Genomic DNA, 18,797 nt, shown 5'->3' with positions numbered 1-18,797 from the left:
GTACTTCTGCGCTTACTTCAGCTAGGTACTCTGACTTGAAACTTAAACTTGAAGGTCAAGAATGAGTTCCCTTGCCCATCATGTGAAGACAGCGTATTCCAGGCAGAGGAAAGAGCACATGCAAAGGCCCTGAGGCTGGAGCAAGCTTGGCATGTTTGAGGATGCCAGAATCCTGATGTGCACAGGGTGGGGCCCACGTGGCTTGAGCTGAGGCTGGACAGGTGGACACTGGCTCACCACTTAGACTGGAACTTGGAGACCAATTGAATCGTTGAGATTTTATCTGATGTGCCCTGAGAAGCTATGGAAGGATCTGGAACAAGGGACAGTCACTTTGTCTCTAGACAGATTCCGCTGGCTCATGAGACAAATGGATTGGGGGAGAGAGTCAGTGAGGAACAAGCACCAGCTTGGTGGGCATTTCAGAGCTCTGGGGAGAGAGGACGGGGTCCTGCCTCAGCGTGGGGAGCTGGGTATCACAAGAAGTGGGCAGATTTGGGATTCGTGGTCCGGCTGAATTTTCCGAGGCCTCCCATTTGCGCCGAATCTTCAGAATCATCCTCACAGACCCTGCTCGGGACGCCCACCCCCAGCCTGGCCCGGAGACGCACTTAGTCATTTCCAGTCGTAACCTTCCAGGCTCGTCCCTTACCTGCTGCCTCTGTTTCTCAGCTCTTCATTACTTCCTAATCGTCCTGATTCCATTCTCTCTTGTTCTTGTCAAACAGCAATTTAAAAAATGAGTCATTATTAACTTCATGCCACTCCTCATTTATAATTAGGCCCGTTTCCCTGCTCTTCCTCTGTCTCTCTCTCTCTGTCTCTTTTTCTGTTCCAAAAAACTAGGGGAGAAACAAATGATCTGTTTTTGACATCCTTTTTTGTCTCTTTTGCTAGCACCAATGCGATTGGTTGCTCGGCTGTCTCACGGGTCCCTTCCGTGGCCTAACTGAGCGGCCTTGTGTTTCTGGCTGGTTTGAATATCCCCGAGGGATCACAGCTGGGGACCCTGCAGAGCTCCAGGAGGCCTCAAGAGGGGCGGTGGTGTTGGCAGTGGTCTTTGATGGCTCCTGGGGCATTTATCACTGAGCCCAAAGCCCAGGCCTCAGAACTCAGCCTTTCAAACTAGCCAGCTCGGGTGCAAGTCAAACAGAGGCTGAACCACTGGGGACACAAATCCACTGCTCACCCCGTGAGCAAGGCTGGCCTGGCTCTGAGTCACCCCCTGGGAAGTGATCCTAGACATTTTTAATGTAGCAACTTCAAAGACCAGCATGACAGCTACTTTGAGGGGGTTCACTTCATTCAGTCAGTCAACAAACATTGACAGCATGTCTACCGGGTCACAGGCTCCTTTGGGAGGGAGCTAGGATGGCCCAGGGGTTAAGGGCAGGCTCTGAATTCAGACTGCCTAAGGCTGCTTCTTATGGGCTGTGGGATTTGGGCTGATGTCTTAACCTCTCTGAACCTCAGTTTTCTCATCTGTAAAATGGCAAGAATATAAACACCTTCCTTAGAGGACTGTTTGGGAATTGGAACAGATAATGCAGAAACTCTTGTTTGGCCGAGGGCAACGAGGAGCAAGAAGATCTTGAGGAAAATGCACCTTACACAGAAGAGGCACGAGGACACGTGGAGGGGTAAAGTCACTCATGCTTTCTGGACTGAGTTTTCAGAGTGAGTGAGAAGTTAAAAATAAACTGGCTAACTATCCAGAGGGGGCTGTGGCAGAAAGAGAACATACAGTGTGATGCCACAGCATGAGAACATAGTGTGATTCTGTCGCATGAAGTTCAGGAGGAAGGACCCCATTCCTTCCAGAACAGTGGGCCTTTAATTAGCGCACTTTACTGGGTGTACGTTATACCTCCGTGCAAAAAGAGAGAGCAATAAAGAAACAGAGCGTGAGGGGGTTGCAGAAAGGGCTGGGCGAAGGGAGAAGGGAGAAAAGCTCAGGGACCCAGCTGAGTGCCTTGACCCCATTCCCTCCCCTTAACAAAGCCACCTCTGTAATGCGGCTCTCAGAACGTGGTCCGTGGACCAGCTGCATGGATGTCAAGTGGGAGCTGGGTAGAAATGCAGATTTCGGGGCCTGCCTCAGACCTGCAGAATCAGAGACTCCGGGGCGGGGCCCAGGAATCTGAGTTTCACAAGCCTTCTGGGTGATTCTGATGCCAGCTCCCATGGGAGACTGCCCACTCTGCGCCCCTCCCAGAGGAAGCTCAGGCCTTGGAGGACCCCGTTCTATGAAAGACCCTCCCCCTTTGGTTTTCACGACGGCCCTGTCCCGGCCCCTCCTCAACGTCTTCCTGTGTCATCCCATGCACGTTTCTTTGCTCAGGGTTTCTTCTCAGTCCTTGTTTTCTCTCTCACAGGCCACCTCTTTCCAACTCCAGTGGCTTCAACCATCATCTACCCATTGTTGCATCCCCAGACTTTCGCATCAGGTCACACCTCTGTCCTGAGCTGCCAGCAGGCCCCCAGGCCCTGCCTCGGCTGATTCTCGGCTCATCGAACCCCAGCAGGGTGAGCCGACGGCTGACTTCACTCTGTGGTGTCAGTTGCCTGACTTTAAAGCGGCAACAATGATGCCTACCTCCTCAGCCTGCTCCCAGAATGAAAGGCAATGAAACATGGATTCAAATGCCAGCTCTGCTGCATGCCAGCTGTGTGGCCCTCACTGGACCATTCCGAGCCTCAGTTTCCTTATCTGTAGAATGGGATAGCAAATGCATGTCCTTGATGGAGCTGTTGGGAGCACGTACCAGGGCCCGGAAGGACATCAAGGCTGGCTGGTCTCGTGATCTGTGACTTTGCCGAAGTCCGGGCTGTCCACTTCGCTGGGGTGGACTCAGCATGACTTTGTGGGGCTTGGAGAAGGAGGAAACTATTTCTGAGCTAGAGGCCAGCCCCAGACCTCCTGCCTTTTTTTTTTTTTTAATAAATGAAAGCCCTTCCAAGGCTTCAGGAACTTCAGTCTAACTCCTCTTCTCTTTTCTCAAAGCCTGGAAGTGCCTTAGTTCCAGCAGAAAAACGGGCCTGGGCCATGATTAAATGTCTACAGTACACTTAGTTACGTGGGCAATTTAGATCTAATAGGAGGGCTCCTGGTCTGTGTAATAAACTACAAGCAGCACGTTCTCAGGTGAGGTCTGATCCCTGTTTAATTAGATGCCGGCTCTGTATGGCTTCAGGGAACAGCAGATGGATTCTGGGCTAGTGGCTGACTTTTGCAGGGTCCGTCTTGTTCCTCTTCAGGATGTCTGTTCAAATTACCAACGGAATATAGAAACCAAGGGGAAGGCTTTATCGATGCTGGAAATGAGGGAAGGATGGATCCACATTGCACAAAACTTCAGATAATTTATGCAAAGTAGAGTAGGATTAGATTGGAGGAAGTTCCGGACAGATTCATGGAAGGTCGTATGTGAAAGAATAAGTCACCACACAGTTGGCAGAAGACACCCCAAAGCCTAGCATTGTTAGGAATGGTGAGCAACAAACAGTTCATTGAAATCCAGCTGGTGCTCTGGGAAGGGTTTAGGAGGGACCGCCATGCTGTGGAGAAGCCCAAATGGAAGCTGATCGCCTGGGGGTGCTGCCATGGCTGGCTGCCCCTGAGGGAAGCCAGGCTAGGCAAGGAGTTAAGGGCACTGTTGTAACTATTTCCCTGATTCCACAGCGACCAGACAAAAGACACTATTTGACCCAAGGATGAGCATCCTGATGAGGCTGCCATGGCACAAGCCTCCGCCTCCTCTCCAGGTGGCTGGAATCCCAAACCACAATCATGCCAACATAACAACATCAGTGTCCCCCTTCTCACTCCCATTGGGCCCAAAAAAATCAATAGGATGCATGATCTCAGAGAAACCCAACTCAAAATTATGAAACATAAGAAAAGATGAGGCACCCCAAGAGAATGACACAGTGCGTTCTCATGGAATGGAAGGATGAAGAGAAACGAGAAAAGCTTTGTCAAATTTCTAATTCGTGTTCTTGACACAGTTCTGAGGGGGGCACCTCTACGAAACTCTAGGAAGCATCCGTGTCAGAGGCACATCTGAGCTTAGGGAAGACTGTGAGGAGATGGAAACACAATGCTGAATTAAAAATCACAATGGATACAGGGAGCAGAAGATCAAGGATTGCAGAAAATTAAAATGGAAAATAAAAGACAAGCTTGAGAAATTCATTCAGAACTCAAAAGAAAAATTTGCGGAGATTAATATGATGAAAGAAAAGTAAGCCACATGGAGGACCAACCCAGGAATTATAGGAGGGGGAGAAGAGCAAGTAGAGAAAAATAATAAAAGACATCATAATGGAAAACGGTCCTGGACTTTTGGTCTATAATTGGCTGAGTATCAGCCAAAGCTAACAGATGTCAATGTCAGCACATTTCAGAGACAACAAAGACATTCTACACGTTAAATGCCTGCAGAAAAAGGGAAGGAAAATAAACCAAAAAACTCTAAACAACAAAATGACAACCCTGGTGATCTTTGTAAAGCAACAAAATTAGGCTTGCCTCAGATTTCTAACACTCAACACCAAAAGTCAAAGAAGTCAATGGACCAAAATGTTGAACAGCCGTTTCACAAAAGAAGATGTCTGAAAGAGCAACAAGCACATGAAAAGGTGTTCAACACTCGTCATCACAGAAACGCAAATTAAAACCACAATCTCTCTCCACATCCATCATAATGGTCAAAACAAAGCAAAACAGAGCCAGCCTGATGGCTAGGGGTTAAAGTTTGGTGGTCTCACCACTTCAGCAGCTCAGGTTCAGTTCCCGGTTGTGGAACCACACCACCCGTCTATCAGTGGCCATGCTGTGGTGGTGGCTCATGTAGAACTAGAAGGACCTGCAACTAGGATAGACAGCCGTGTACTGAGGCTTTGGGGAGAAAGAAAAAAGAGGAAGATTGGCAACAGTTGTTAGCTCAGGGCAAATCTTTCCCAGCAAAGAAAAAAAAAAGCCAAAGCAAAACACAACAAAATGACAATTTTTTAAAACCCTGGCAATTGCAAGTGTCGTTAAGGATGTGGACCAAGCCTAAAATGGTCCAACCGCGTTGGAAAACTGTTTGACAGGTTCTCACAAAGTTAAACATTCGCTGTCTCCATGAGCCAGCAATTCCACTCCTACATACGTACCCAAGGGAAGTGGATCCAGCGTCCACGAAAAGATCTCAGCGAGGATAGTCTCCCAGACTGGAAGCCACCCAAATGTCTACAGAGAAAGGACAACAAACTGTGGTATATCCATTCAGTGGAATACTACTCAGAGGAAAAAAATGAGCTGTGAACTAGTGATAAGTACAAGAATGTGGATGAAGCCCCAAGACGTTACATTGAGTGAACTAAGCCAGACGTAAGGGTCCACGTTGTACAATTTCATTTATACGAACTTCAAGAACAGACAAAACTAAATTATGGTGTTCTTAGAACATATCATCCAGTGGGTGGAAGAACGCCTGGAAAGGAGGACAAGGAAGGGAACATTCTGAGGTGATGGAAATATTTTCTCTCTCGATCTGGTTGGTGGCCACATGGGTAAGTCATTTGTCAACATTTTATGGAGCTGCCAGCTAAAAAGTCCTGCATTTTACTGTATGTTTGTGACAGCTCAATAAAGAGCTTTTGCATATGCACACACACCACACACACACACACATACACACCCAACATCCCCAATCCTGGGTGACGGATTGTGATCCAACATTTTCACACCCTTCAAATTGCCTTTCCTGGGTTAAGGCACCAGAAATACCCTCTCAGATGTGCAAAGAATTAGAAAGTTTGCCACTTAGGTGTCCTCAAAAGAAAAAAAATGTACTCAACTATAAGCCTCAGTTGGCCAAATGATAAATCGAAATAAATAAAGCAAGACCAGGAAGATGCTGGTTTTATACAGAGCGACAAAACCAGGAGAACAACAAGATAAATCTGTATATTTTTCGTCAGAGGTTGTTAACAACGCAAACATAAAAATAATTATCTAAAGCAAGATCTATTCAATAAAACTGTTTTATAACAGTAATAATTTGAATCTAAGCCCCTAGAATACAGTGACAGAAACAGGAGAAAGGAGGAAAGAAATAAAATCTTAAAGAAATAAACAGATATAGGAAAAAAGATGAATGGACAAGGAGGGTCATCGAGTTATCGACGAGAGGAAACAGTATGAACGTTTAACCATGGAAGACGGGGGGGTAAACTATTGTTCGGTTCGTAAAGTTATGGCCTCTTTCTCACTGCGAGTCTTCTATTTATGGGGAGGAAACCTCAGGGGAGTTCCTTCACCTCTCTGGGCCTCGGATTCTTCATCGGTGAGATAGGATCATTCATTCATTCATTCATTCAACAAATGCTTTCTGAGCACCTACTAAGTGCCAGGCGCTGTACTAGGTCCCAGGGACACAGAATGAACGCACCAGGTCCTGCACTCATGAAGCTGACGTTCTAGTGGGTCAGGGGTAATGGTGCTGCGGAGAAAACCAGAACAGGGAGGAGAGATGGAGGGGGACAGGGATGCTGAGTGGTCACAAGAAAGGCCTCTGTGATGAGGAATTATTTCATCAGAGACCTGATGGAGTTGAGGGAATGAGACGTGTGGCTGCCTGGGGGAAGAGGTTTCCAGGCAGAGGGAACAGCTGGTGCAAAGGCCCTGAGGCATAAGCGTGCTTGGTGTGCTGGAGAAAGAGCAGGGTGGCTGCAGTGGAGCCAGTGAGAGGGAAGGGTGATGGGAGAAGAGAGCCCAGAGGTAATGGGTGTGGGGGAAAGGCCTGGTGGATCATGGTGAGTACTTGCGACCTCATTCAGAGGCTGCTGGGGAGTCACTGGAAGGCCTTGAGCAGGGGAGCGATGCCATCTGACTCAGGTTTCATAGACTCCCTCCATGCGGGAGCGTAAACGTAGGGTCGCTGTAAGGATGTGATGGATATGATGGACTGCTGGGGGCTTGTGGGGCACACAGAGCTGGGCACACAGCCATCGCTTGGCAACATCCTCTAAACGCTACTGGCCCTGTACGTGGAGAAAGCAGGGTTCTCGTTGTTGTAAGGGAGGGGAAAGAGGAGGCGCCTTAGACATCCGTTAAGTCGCTTGTTTCTCTGGCTGTGCTCCTTCCAGAGGGCTCTGGCTCTGCGGGGACTGTGGACATGGCATGCCTTGCTCCGTGGCTGTGGCTTCTGCCAAGCTCTGTGCAACTCCCCTGGTAGAAACGGAATCCTGCCCTCCGCGGGGACTGAGGGTCACTGCCAGTTCTCCCTAACATAGTGTCCGGTGACCTTTCCACAGGCAGAGGATGATGAGCTTGCTCCCAAGTCCCCTGCGCTTCCCCGCCCGGCCAGGAAAGGTCTTGGGGCCCCTGGAGCGCTGGCCAGCTGGGGCCCCTCCCCAGGGGCTTAGTAAAAGGATGATGCTTCTGTAAGGAAACCTTTCCCTGGATTCTTCTCAAGCCCTGCCCTCTTCTCCAGCGCAGACTTCTTTAACTGAGACCTTCTTTCCCTCTTGTCCCTGGGGATGGGCGCCGGGGGTGCCCGGAAGTGCCCCCTTCACTCATTCCCTCACTCATTAATCTCTTCACTCAGTGTCACGTAGCGTGCATACTCAACAGGATCCATTCCTGCAGCGGGAGCAACACAGCACAACGGGTAAGACCAGGAACTCCAGACTTAGCCTGTTGAATCCTGGCTCTGCTGTTTATTATCTGTGTGATCTTGGGGAAGTCTCTTCACTTCTCTGTGACTCAGTTTCCTCTTCTGTAAAAAGATCCTGAGAGTCCCCACCTCATAGAGCTGATGTGAGGATTCGGGCACATAAAATGCTCAGCCCGTGCTTGGCATATGGTGAGAAGCCAAAATGGCAATGGCCATAATAATAGTAATATAATAATAATAATAACATATATCTTCCTCCTTTGCACATTTCTGTCCGCACGGCCCTGCATTCTGCCCACAGGCCTAGACTGTGATGGAGCCGGCAGAGTGGAAGGGCACAGTGCGGCTGAGACAATGTGAGTTTCAGAGCCAGACAGGCCCCCTCTGAGTCCTGACTCTGCCACCTCCTAGTTGTGTGACTTGGGCCGACCCTTTCCCCTCTGGGTCACAGTCTCCTGATCTGCAAAATGGGGATTATGATAATGGTAGCTGCTGGGTAGGGGGTTGGAGGATTAAGCAAGACCCTTCCACACTGCCCTGCACCTCCTAGATGGGGCCCGGTGCCCGGCACAGAGGGCAACAGTGAACAGGACAGGAATGGTCCCTGACCATGAGCAGGGGACACTGGCACAAAGGCAGCACTCAATAACTAGGATCAATCCATCATAATAACTAAATAACAGTGTTTGTTCTCTCTCCTCTGCCCCAAACCACCCAAAGACCCATTATCCCAGCTGGGATAACCATGCTCTTCTTTTAATGCCTCTGGCCTCAGTTTTCCCAGGCTTGTGGAATGCTTGCTGGCTGATGTCTGGGGTCCCTTGCAGGAGGACCACCACGCACCGAGCCGGCCTGATCCTCTTCCACAGACCTGGCCCACCCCGGGAGGACACAGCTCTTTCCTGCTCTCTCAGGACCTGTGGCCTATGGGACGTCTCAGAGCGTGCAGGCTGTGTTTATTAAATAAGTGCAAGCTTTCGGCAGGGAGCGGGGTTAATTGGGAGCAGTTCAGGCCAAGGAATCTCAAGGTTTGCTCTTAGACCACATAAGAAAATCATAAAAGAGACCCTTGGCCAATGCTTAATATTTGAACTTGAGTGAAAAAGGTCCCGAGAGTTCCTGGCAAAGCGACTTTGCTTTTCCTGCGAAAATAGGCAGGAGGATTGATGGAGCGTCACTGGGGGCTTGTCAGGCTTGGCTACTGATGAATTACAGAAGACTCAGCTCAGGGCAAGGGACGCATGTGCCAAGCGTGAGCAGCCGGGCCTCCTTCTGTTTCAAGGACAGATAATAAAATAATAGCCCCCCTCCCTCCGCTTTCTTATTTGATCTTTAGGACAACCAGTGAGGCAGGCAGAATGAGTATATTTTGCCTATACCATAAGTAAGGAAACTGAGGCTCCGAGAAGGTAAGTCACCGCCCACGGCCACACAGCTAAGGAATTGACAGCTTCGTGGAGCCCGATTAAGTGCTGGTGCCACCAACTATGAAGACGCTACGTGAATAGCTGACCCCAGCCTGGAAGGAAAGGGCCATTGTGGTATATTGCATGGCAATAACATTTCGAGTGGAATCAAGTTCCCCATTCCTTGGATCTGGGCTGGTCATGTGACTTGCTTTGACCGACAGAACACAGCAGAAGTGACATTTCCAAGTATAGGCTTCAAGAGTCCTTATTCCTCCTCTAATGCACTTAAAATCCTGCCACTGCCACGTGTGCAAGCTTCGACCAGTCTGCTAGAGGCCGAGAGACCAGGTGGAGCAGAGACGAGCCATCCCAGCTAAGGGCCTTCTAGGTCAGCCAGTCCCCGGCTGACCTGGTAGCTGACCACAGATCCAGACTTGTAACTTGCAGAATTGTGAACCAAAACAGTGACTTCAAATTACAGGCATTTCCTTTTGGCGTGGATTGTCACACAGCCAAAGCTTCCTGATACATCACGAGGAGAGACAGTTGCAAAGAGCCGTCATTGACCCGATGTCTCTCAGACTTGGAGCATGCACAGAGATAGGACCTTACTCCTCCATGGAGCCAGAGCCTTGATACTTTCTGCCTCCTGGTCAGTCCTCTTGGGGACTTCCAAAGTTGGGACCACAGATGCCTCTCGCACAGTGAACACCTGTAGCTGCTTCCTGTCTGCAGAAACCATTTGATAAATCACTAGACAGCTGACTAATCTAGCACAGTGTGTAAGATCATGGGTTTTGGAGACAGACAGACAAGTCCAGGATCAGCTCTGATGCTCAATGCCCCCTCTCTCTCTCCTATCCTCATTTTCTTCACCTGCAAAATGGGGAAATCCTCATAGGATTGCTGTGAGGCAGAAATTACCTAATAAGATGAGCTGCTGGCTACAGGCCCAGCACAGAGTAAACATCAGCATGTTAGGTCTCCTCATTGGTGGGCCTCTCACTCATTGCTGGCTCTTACAGCAGGCCACGGAGCATCTTGACTGCTCTCTCGTATTGACAAGGGGAGGACGTGACATGCTCATACTGTAACCAAATGTTAGCAGAAGTAGAGAAATGCGTAGCCCAGGCTTTCCCAACCTCAGCACTAGTGACATTTGGGACTAGATAATTCTTGGTGGTGGTGGTGGTGCCGGGGGCTGTCCTGTGCATTGTAGGATGTTTAGCTCCATCTACCAGGTGCCAGAAGCACCCTCAACCCCAGTTGTGACAGCCAAAAATGTCTCCAGACATTACCAAATGTCCCTCGGGGGACAAAATTGTCTCCAGTTGAAAACCACTGACATAGCTGCCCTCTGATGCCCAAGAAACAGGGCAGGACTTGCTCCACCACGGAGGGTGGCAGAAGGTGGAGGGAGGCAGCTAAAAATAACGGTTGCCCAATCGAGGGTCATAAATCACTGAAAGGGAGCTCTCACACCCCGAGGATGCCATCTGCTTCCAAGTCGGAGGTGGAGGTGCGAGCGAGTGAGCGGGCCTGGAGGGGAAGGCAGAGCAGGAGGAGAGACGGTAAGAGCGAGGAAGAAGGGGATGAGGTTGGGAGGCAGGGGATTTGGAAGGCCGAGACAAAAGAGATCGTGTCTTGGGTTGGGTCCCCCAGAAGCAGACCCCGAGATGAGGATTTGTGTGTTGGAGCTTTACAGGGAAATGTCTCCAGGAAAAATGGTCAGGGAGCGGGGGAAGGGAAGGTGACCAAGCAGGGCTGTGTTATCACTGAAGTCCCCAGAGGCTCAGTCCCTCAGGGAGGAGCTGCAGACGGTGTAGCGGTGTAGCGAGTACCCCAGAACTGCCCCCACTGGGAGCAGGGAGCTGCACCCCCGGTCACCGGTGAGGGGTCACGCCCGGGAGGGTGTAAGTTCCCAGGCACTCGGGTTCTCTCCCAGGGAAAGCAGGTCCTGGCTGTCGGGAGTGGACGCACACGGAGAGCTGGGGTGCACAGACATGGAGAATAAATCTCGATGTGCGTGGGACACCCACGGCGTCTGCTACAGACAGTCAGAGAAAGAACTACATTGAATAAATAATAATACGCAGACATAGCTGTCTGTCATTGGACAAAGGGCCGGGTACTGCGCCCACCCCTTAATGTATACAACCTCACCTCATCTCCACAGTAACCCCATGAGGTGGGTGTCATTGTTGTTCCCACTTAAGGGGAAGTGAGTTCCCAGGATTCAAACTGAGCTCTTCATGGCACCAAATTGGAGCCATGACTACTGGGCTACTGGGAAGATGAGGAGAGATATGGATGAATCAGAGGAGGTGGGAGGGATGTCTTAGATGCGGCCAAAGGTGCCGGGCCTCTCTCCCACGGTCCCCTTTGTCCTTTCCTTGCGGCCTTCTATCTCACCCAATTACAGCTGCCTTGAACTTGACTCAGCCAGCCTGGACCATGACTCAGCCCAGATCAGCCCTTCTACGTATAGGGGCTGGAAGGGGTGCCTGAGTGGTTAGGACTCTCCATACGACCACCCTGGATGCCCTGTTACACCCAGGGGATGCTGGATGAGCATTTGGGGTTGCAGGAAATAGGGTGACTTGTAGGATATGTTGGAACTCTGACATGGAGGGTCCCAAGGCAGGAATCCCAGCCACTGATGCCTCCTGGGGCCAGGCCGGGTGTATACAAATGTGGCCATGGGCTGAGGGTGGGGGGCCAGCTTGAACTGGAGAACCCGTTGCCCTGTCTACTGGGGGCACCCATCGCTGCCCCTCAGCTCTGGCCAATTGTTTCAGTGGGAATGTGGAGGTTCCAGTGTGGCCAGGTTGTCTTTGACAAGAAGCTGGAAATTGGGATTGTTTTTTAAAATGTAAAATCTCCTGAAGTTTAAATCTTGGCAACCAACCTCAAAAAGCCAACCCAACAGGATGTCACACTGCAGTCTAACGGGCACGTGCGCACCTGGGAGCTGCTCAGGCGTGACCACTGGCTTATAAGGCGAGGACAGAACGGCCAGGGAAGTGTCACCAGACACTGACTGTAACCCCCTTCTCGTGTCCTGCCTAAACTCTAACCTTTGTGTTTGACCTGATTGTCCCGTCTCCTTCCAAGGGGCAGGTGTTCCTTCATCCACCACCTTGGGGCCTCGAGCTTACGCGGTTTTAGCTCTGTTCCAGGAAGAAGCTCTGAGCGACATCCGCCCTGGACCCAGTGTCTCTGAAATGGACCAGACCGGCCCAGACCGCAACCAGAAGACTGACGCGGGCACAGATAGAGACTTGTCCTAAAGTAGCCTGCCCTCATTGACATTGTAAATGCCCCTCTTCTGGGAGGGGTGAAGCAGCCGTTTTTAGATCATGCGATGTATGCAGAAGCCTGATTTCAAACCACGCATGTGCAAGCTTATGCCTGCCTCTGCACGCGATGATGAGACTTCCCCTTTGAATATTCATTCTCCGCCCCAAATAATAAAGACTCCCACCTCCCCGTGCCCGGGGTCTGAGCTTTGTGAAATTATTCCCTGTGGTCTCCGTTTTCCTTTGCTGCATGCCGCAAATAAAAATTCTACGTTGTGAAACAACTACTTCTGGTGCAGCTGGATTTAGCTCCCAAGAAGGGACCGACGTTTGGTCCGGACACGGAAGTGGTAAGACCATCACGGTATGACACACTTTCTAGGATCCTAACTTTTTACAAACAATGTCTCTTTTCCTCTTCTCTTCTCCTGTCCTCTGACTACACCTGATGTCCACATGATGAACTTGTCAGCTTGCCCCAAATATACCACCTCCGTGCCTTTGCACATGCTGTTCCCCCTGTCTGGAAGGCCCTCCCTCACCTCTTCCGCTCGGGCTCAGCTCCTACTCATTCTAAGCGAGGAAACTCCACGGCTGATTTCTCTAGACCCACACAAGGCAGCGTCAGGCCAGCCCCCATGCCCTCTCACACAGAACAGAACTAGCTTTATTGGAATCTGCTGCTTTCTTGATTTCTACGCCTCTGTTTTCCCCAGGCTTAACTCCAGGAGGGCAGGAAGTGGATATTTCTTAGGCCATACAGAGCCTGCCAGTACAGTAGGTGTACACCCAAAGTGTGTGGAACGGACGAGTGAGTGAATGAGACCACACGCCCCCCCGGGTGTGGCTGGACGGCCTAGGGGCTAACCACATGTTAGCAAGGCCAAGGTAAGGGTTCATTCCTACGTTACCTGGTTGGGGACCCTCGCTGCGGCAGCTAAAACCCCAGGCAAGCCCCCTGTTAGCGGCTGGCACTAAAAATCGAGCCAGCCGGCCCAAATCCCTCCCTTGGGAACTGGAGCCCCAAGACACTCAGAACCAGTCCTGAGTGAGAGACACGTAGGAGATGGGACGAGGAGGCCGTCAGAGGCGCCTGAGACGTGGAGATGCTGAGAAGACAGGCAGATGTTGCACAAATGTTAGTCACTATTTCAACCCTTGGTGCATCCCACACGTCACCCGCAGTTGGGAGCCTCTGCTTTGTGTAACTCTGAAGTGTGCAAGCACCGGGCAGGTAGGGGGTGTGCTCAGGGCAGCTCTCTGCACACAGTAGGCACTCTCTGCCCAATTCTTGCTCAACAAAGCCGCTGGTGGGGATTTGATGGCTGACAGCATCTAAGAGCATCTCACCCAGGGCCTGGCACACAGCAGGCGCTCAATAAATGTACATTGCATGAATGGAGGGAATGGATGAATGAAGGACTGTTGCTGCCTCCCCGGGTGAAACAAGCCATCTCATGCTTCCGAAGCCACATCTTTTGTCTGCTTAGAAAATGGCTCAGAACTTCATTCAGGTGCCACCTCTTCCAAGAAGACTTCCTTGATCTCCCCTACTCCTCCAGACTGAATTAATTATTCCTTTCTCTATAAGACCTTGTACTTGGGCATATTTCTAATCACCCATTCATCACTCATATTTTTATGCCAATCTTTGCTCCCCACTATGCTGGGGGCTCCTTGAACACCGGCACCTTGATTTAATTATTTCCATATCTCCTAGTGCCTAGTACTGTGTTAGGCACATTGTAGGTGCTAAACCAGTGGACATACGTGAGAGGTCATCCTGGCAGCTTCCTCTCCTACTTCTCTGTGCCTCAGTTTCCTCATCTGCAAGTGGGGGATATTGAGAAAGACTTCTTGGAACTGTTGTGGGCACTTATGGTGGGTGGTCTCTACGATCACCCCAGTGGTTCCCACCACCTGGTATTCACACCCTCGTGTAACCACTCTCCTTGAGTGTTGGCAAGATCTGCGAGTTGCTTTCAGCCAATAGAGCACAGCAAAGGTGACGGGACGCCACCTCTGTGATTTGCTTACAAAAAAGATTGTGACTTCCATCTTGCTAGCTGACTCTCTCTATTGCCTTCATAGCTTATATGCTTTGATGAAGCAAACAGCTGTTCCGGAAAAGCCCACATGGCAAGGAATTGAGGCCTCAGTCCACCAACCCTCAAGGAACTCACTTGCTCCAACAAACACAGGAGCCTGGAAACAGACCCTTCCCCAGTCAAGCCTTCAGATGAGACCCCAGCCCCAGCCGACATGCCGATTGCAGCCTCGTGACAGACACTGAAGCAGAGGAACCAGCTGAAATGTGCTTGGATTCCTGACCCACAGAAGCTGAGCAATCATAGTTGGTGTGGTTTTAAGCCACTAAGTTTTTGGTGATTTGTCTATGCAGCAAAAGATAACTTATATAATAGATTTATATGTATATATATATAAATCTCTTGTACATACAGTCCTGATGCCCTCCATTAATAGAAGCCATTGTTTCTAACATTATTACTTTGAGTGGGAAGGAGAAAGCCACAGGTTGCCCTTCTCAACCCCTGTGTACTTTTTCTCTCCTGATGACAAGGCCTCCTGATCATTTTGCTTTTCTGCATTTTCCAATTTGTCTACAAGGAACATAGGTGCATGCAACTTTTCAAAACTACATTGACGATATCGGAAGTAAAGAAAGTCTGGCTGAACTGACTTTGGGAGCTAAAGTCCCAATGCCCGAGTATCTGAGGGGCCTTCCGTCTCTGCTTCTGCCTACCCACTTCTCCATCATCAGTCCTCCTACCTAGGGCTCCTGCCTCCTCCGGCCATTTCCTGCTGTTGCTTCCTCCTGGATCCCTATTCTTGCCCTTCCTCTTCCGGTTCATGCTGACTCATCCTTGAGGTTCCAGGTTAGAGCTGCCTCCTCCAGGAAGTACCCCCGGCTTCCCCAGGTTGACAAGATGCTTCTTCCATGCTCCCACAGCGCCCTGCCTCATCCCAGCACATCTCCCAGTTCCCCCCACCAGAAACCCCACGTGTCTCCCCAATGATCTGCCCACAGGCCTTGCTCTGCAGGGAGCGGGAGCCCCAAACCCAGAGGCCTGACTTTACCTCTGAATTTGGTCATTCATACGGTCAGCCAGATACAGAGATAACGTCCCAAGCAGATGACAATCAGCAAACAACTTTTAGCATCTGCCCTGGTGCCAGGCTGTGCTGCCTGTGGTGCGCTGTGAATTAATATTTAAAACGAATCCTTTCATTTTCTTATGACCCATCTACTTATATTGCCCTATTGTGGGTAAGTATTAAATGGAGCTTCACTAGTTCATTGCAAGCATTAAAAATATACGAGTGCGTGTTTTAAACTCTGTTTTGCAATGTCTTCATTTTTTTCCAATACCGGGAGCCTCAGGAAATGAGGGTGGTCTGAATCTCTCTTAAATGCTCAGACGCCCTGTTCCTGGCTCCCGCTGTGGCTGCCGCCAGGAACGCCTTACTCATTCCTCTCTGCCCGTTCACACCGGCCCTGACCCCTCCAGTGCCCACCGTAGGCGATTTCTGTAACCAAATCCAGACCCTGCTCAGGACCGTCGGGGGAAGGTGGGTGGTACCAGGGCGGGGCCTCAGCCCAGAGCCGCCCGGAGTCTTGGCAGATGGCCCCTCCCTACCAAGCCTGTACCTGCTGTGGCTGCGGAGGAGGCTGCTGAGACCCTTGGAGGCTCCTCCTCCTCCTGCTTGTGTGCCTGGCAGATCCTGAGGGCACCTCTCTCCTTGTTCTCCCAGAGACCTGGCCTCCTTGGGCTCCTGGCAGCTTGGCACTGAGCAGGTCTGACCCCTGGCCTCAAGGAGCCCTCCCCACAGGGCTCCAGCCGTGAGAATCAGCCCAGGTGTGTCCCTGAGGCCCTGTCACCCTGGCCCAGCGGTCCCATGATCCTAGGGCTGCACATGAGGCTTCGGGGCTGCAGCTGAGGGTGAGGGGGGGCAGGGGGAGCTGAGTCACGGCTCCCTCAGCCAGGGCAGCACCCCCTGGCTTGTCCGCCATCAGAACAGGGAGCTTGTTAAACACGTCCCACGTGGTTAACTCTAAGGGGGTTCGTATTTTTAACAGGGGCACCGGTGATTCGCACGATGGGCAAGTTGGGGCGAGAGTGAAGGAGAGTTCTGGAAAGGGGCCGCTAGGGGAGTGGGACCCTGGGGTCCAGCCAGGCTGTTAGCAGGATGGACTGAGAAATGGGAGGAGAGGCGGGAACCCCAGCAGATGGATGGCCAGCCAGACAGCCAGGCAGGCAGCAGCCTGGTTGTCTCCTCAAGTCTTCGCCCAATCTGTGATGATAGACTTGTCTGTCTGTTTACTTGTGATTGCTGTCTCCCCCTCCTCCATCCCGGAATGTCAGCCCCAGGAGGCCAGGGACTGCGTCTGCCCTGTTCATAGTGATTTCCCTGGCCTAGCACAGAACCTGGTATGTAGTAGGTGTTCAATAAACATTTGTGGCCTAAATGAATGAATGAAATGGGTGCACGAGAGGAGGGACAGGCAGACAGGGAGATAGAAAGGCAGTGGATGGATGGACAGACAGACAGAGGGTTGGAGAGGCTAATGGACAGGTGGATGGACGGGCAACAGGGTCTGCGCTGCAGGCAGGCTCCTGATCAGTCCCCTGTCCTCTCTCTCCTCCCTGGGACACCCCCAGAGCCTTAAAGCTGCTCCCCCGCACCCCCACCAACCTGGCCCGAGGCCCTCCCACCTCCCCAGCAGCCTGACTTCTCCCCATGTCCACCCCTAGACAAAGAAAATCTACTCAGAGAGGAAAGCCGCCTCCTGGTCATGCGAGAGAGTTCCACAGGCCGGGCTGAGGGCTGGGCTGTCAGCAGGGTAGGCCCTAGAGGGACCACCTCCCCCGCTTCCAGCCTCAAAATGAGGGGGGGGGGGGGCGGTGCTGGGTCAGGATTTTTTAAAAAGTACAAAGAATAAAATAACACCCTGCATACTCCCACCACCCAGCACTGACCTTGGTTAGCATTTTGGCGTTCCAGCCTTTTTTCTAGACATACGCTTTTTTAAAAAAATAGATTTTATACCTGAGAGCAGTTTTAGGTTCACAGCAAAATTGAACGGAAAGTACAGGTTCCCACATGTCTCCTGCCCCCCCCAGCACGCACAGCCTCTCCTGCCATCAGTGTCCCGCCCCAGAGGGTCCATTTGTTCAATGGACAAACCTATGCTGACACGTCAGTGTGGTTTGATGAGTGGTGCTAGGTTTGCACCCAGGATCCAAACCTGCGAACCCCGGGCCACCAAAGTGGAGCACACGAACTTAACCACTACACCAGCAGGCCAGCCCCTAGGTAGATACTTTTAAAAATTATGTTATTAATATATGAGTAGGTTGTCCTTCTAAAAACATGGCTGACATTTATTGAGTGCCTACTGTGTACCAGGAGGTGTTTCTACGTATTTTATACAAGTTAGCTCACGTCCTGCTCTCAGTCCTCTGACACGGCGTTATTAGCTCCATATCACAGACCGGGAAAGGGAGACTGGGAGAAAGAAAGTCACTTGCTCAGTAACACAAACTTGGAGCCGGGATTTGAGCCCAGGAGTCTCACTTCAGAGCCCATACTCTTAGCCACTGTGCTGGAACAAATTAGAATGTTATAGGTGAACCTAAAGTCCCTTTGATGCCTAGCCCCGACCCTGGTCCCTACCAGGCTTTCCTAGCAATGTGGTACCAGGGGTGGGGCCGAGGGGCTGGCCCATCCTGAAGGCAGGCAATAATGAGCTGAGCTGTCTGTAGAAAAGTTGCCAATGATAATAAAACCAACTAAAGCCCGTCTGCTTTTTGTTATCACCTTGCAGTACCTGTTCTAACCAAATTCAGTGATCAAATACTTCTCCCTGAGAAAGTATTTTGTTTGTCTAAATTCTAAACCATGGCTGCCTTACTAAGTTTTAATAATAAGCTCCAAATTAGCCCATTTTTATTCCCTCTTCTTTAATGAACATAGTGTTCTGCTGGAAGCTAATTCAGAGAATGCCCATTTGCACACCGGGCCCTGACACAGGCAGACTCGGCTATACGCGATTGTTTTGAAAGTTCAAAAGTTCATCACAGTTGAGAATTATTCAGTCGTTTTGGGATCAGTTTTGCCTCTAACCTCTGGGATAATACAGATTGCTAAGTTTAAACGGTAGATTCAAAATAAACAGTCACGATAAATACAAAGAAGTGGTACTTGAGTGACTTCCCTTTTTATTCGCTACCACTTGGAGTGGTACTTAAAATTAACCGGTGTTTAAAATTTAAGAGTAAAACAGTGCAAATTGCTAGATATAATATTTTTTTGTTTTTTGTTCAGTGCAAGTTTTTAGTTCCTTCACGATCTATTTTGCTGAATTTGAATATATCTTTAAGATTGAAATTTATTCTTTA

At 50.4% G+C, this 18,797-nt stretch overlaps 1 protein-coding gene and 1 long non-coding RNA gene across 4 annotated transcripts in view; one reads left to right on the top strand and one right to left on the bottom strand.

Annotated features, from left to right (window-relative positions):
- Positions 1 to 18,797, bottom strand: part of NOS1 (nitric oxide synthase 1) — a 175,263-nt gene that overhangs the window by 134,533 nt on the left and 21,933 nt on the right. The gene's annotated exons all lie outside the window — the stretch shown is intronic.
- LOC102148141 (uncharacterized) lies at positions 10,538 to 15,731 on the top strand. 2 transcript variants are annotated; one of them, XR_001377332.3, is made up of 4 exons: positions 10,538 to 10,647; positions 12,256 to 12,725; positions 13,092 to 13,263; positions 14,467 to 15,731. It is a non-coding gene; the product is annotated as an uncharacterized lncRNA (long non-coding RNA). The 2 variants fall into 2 exon arrangements; XR_002809704.2 differs by having other exon boundaries at positions 10,539 to 10,647; positions 12,256 to 12,739.

This window comes from Equus caballus, chromosome 8 (genome assembly GCF_041296265.1).
Source record: "Equus caballus isolate H_3958 breed thoroughbred chromosome 8, TB-T2T, whole genome shotgun sequence".
In the NCBI taxonomy this organism is placed as follows: Eukaryota; Metazoa; Chordata; class Mammalia; order Perissodactyla; family Equidae; genus Equus; species Equus caballus.
Note: the sequence above shows the minus strand (reverse complement) of the source record. Positions and strands in the feature narration are given on the sequence as shown.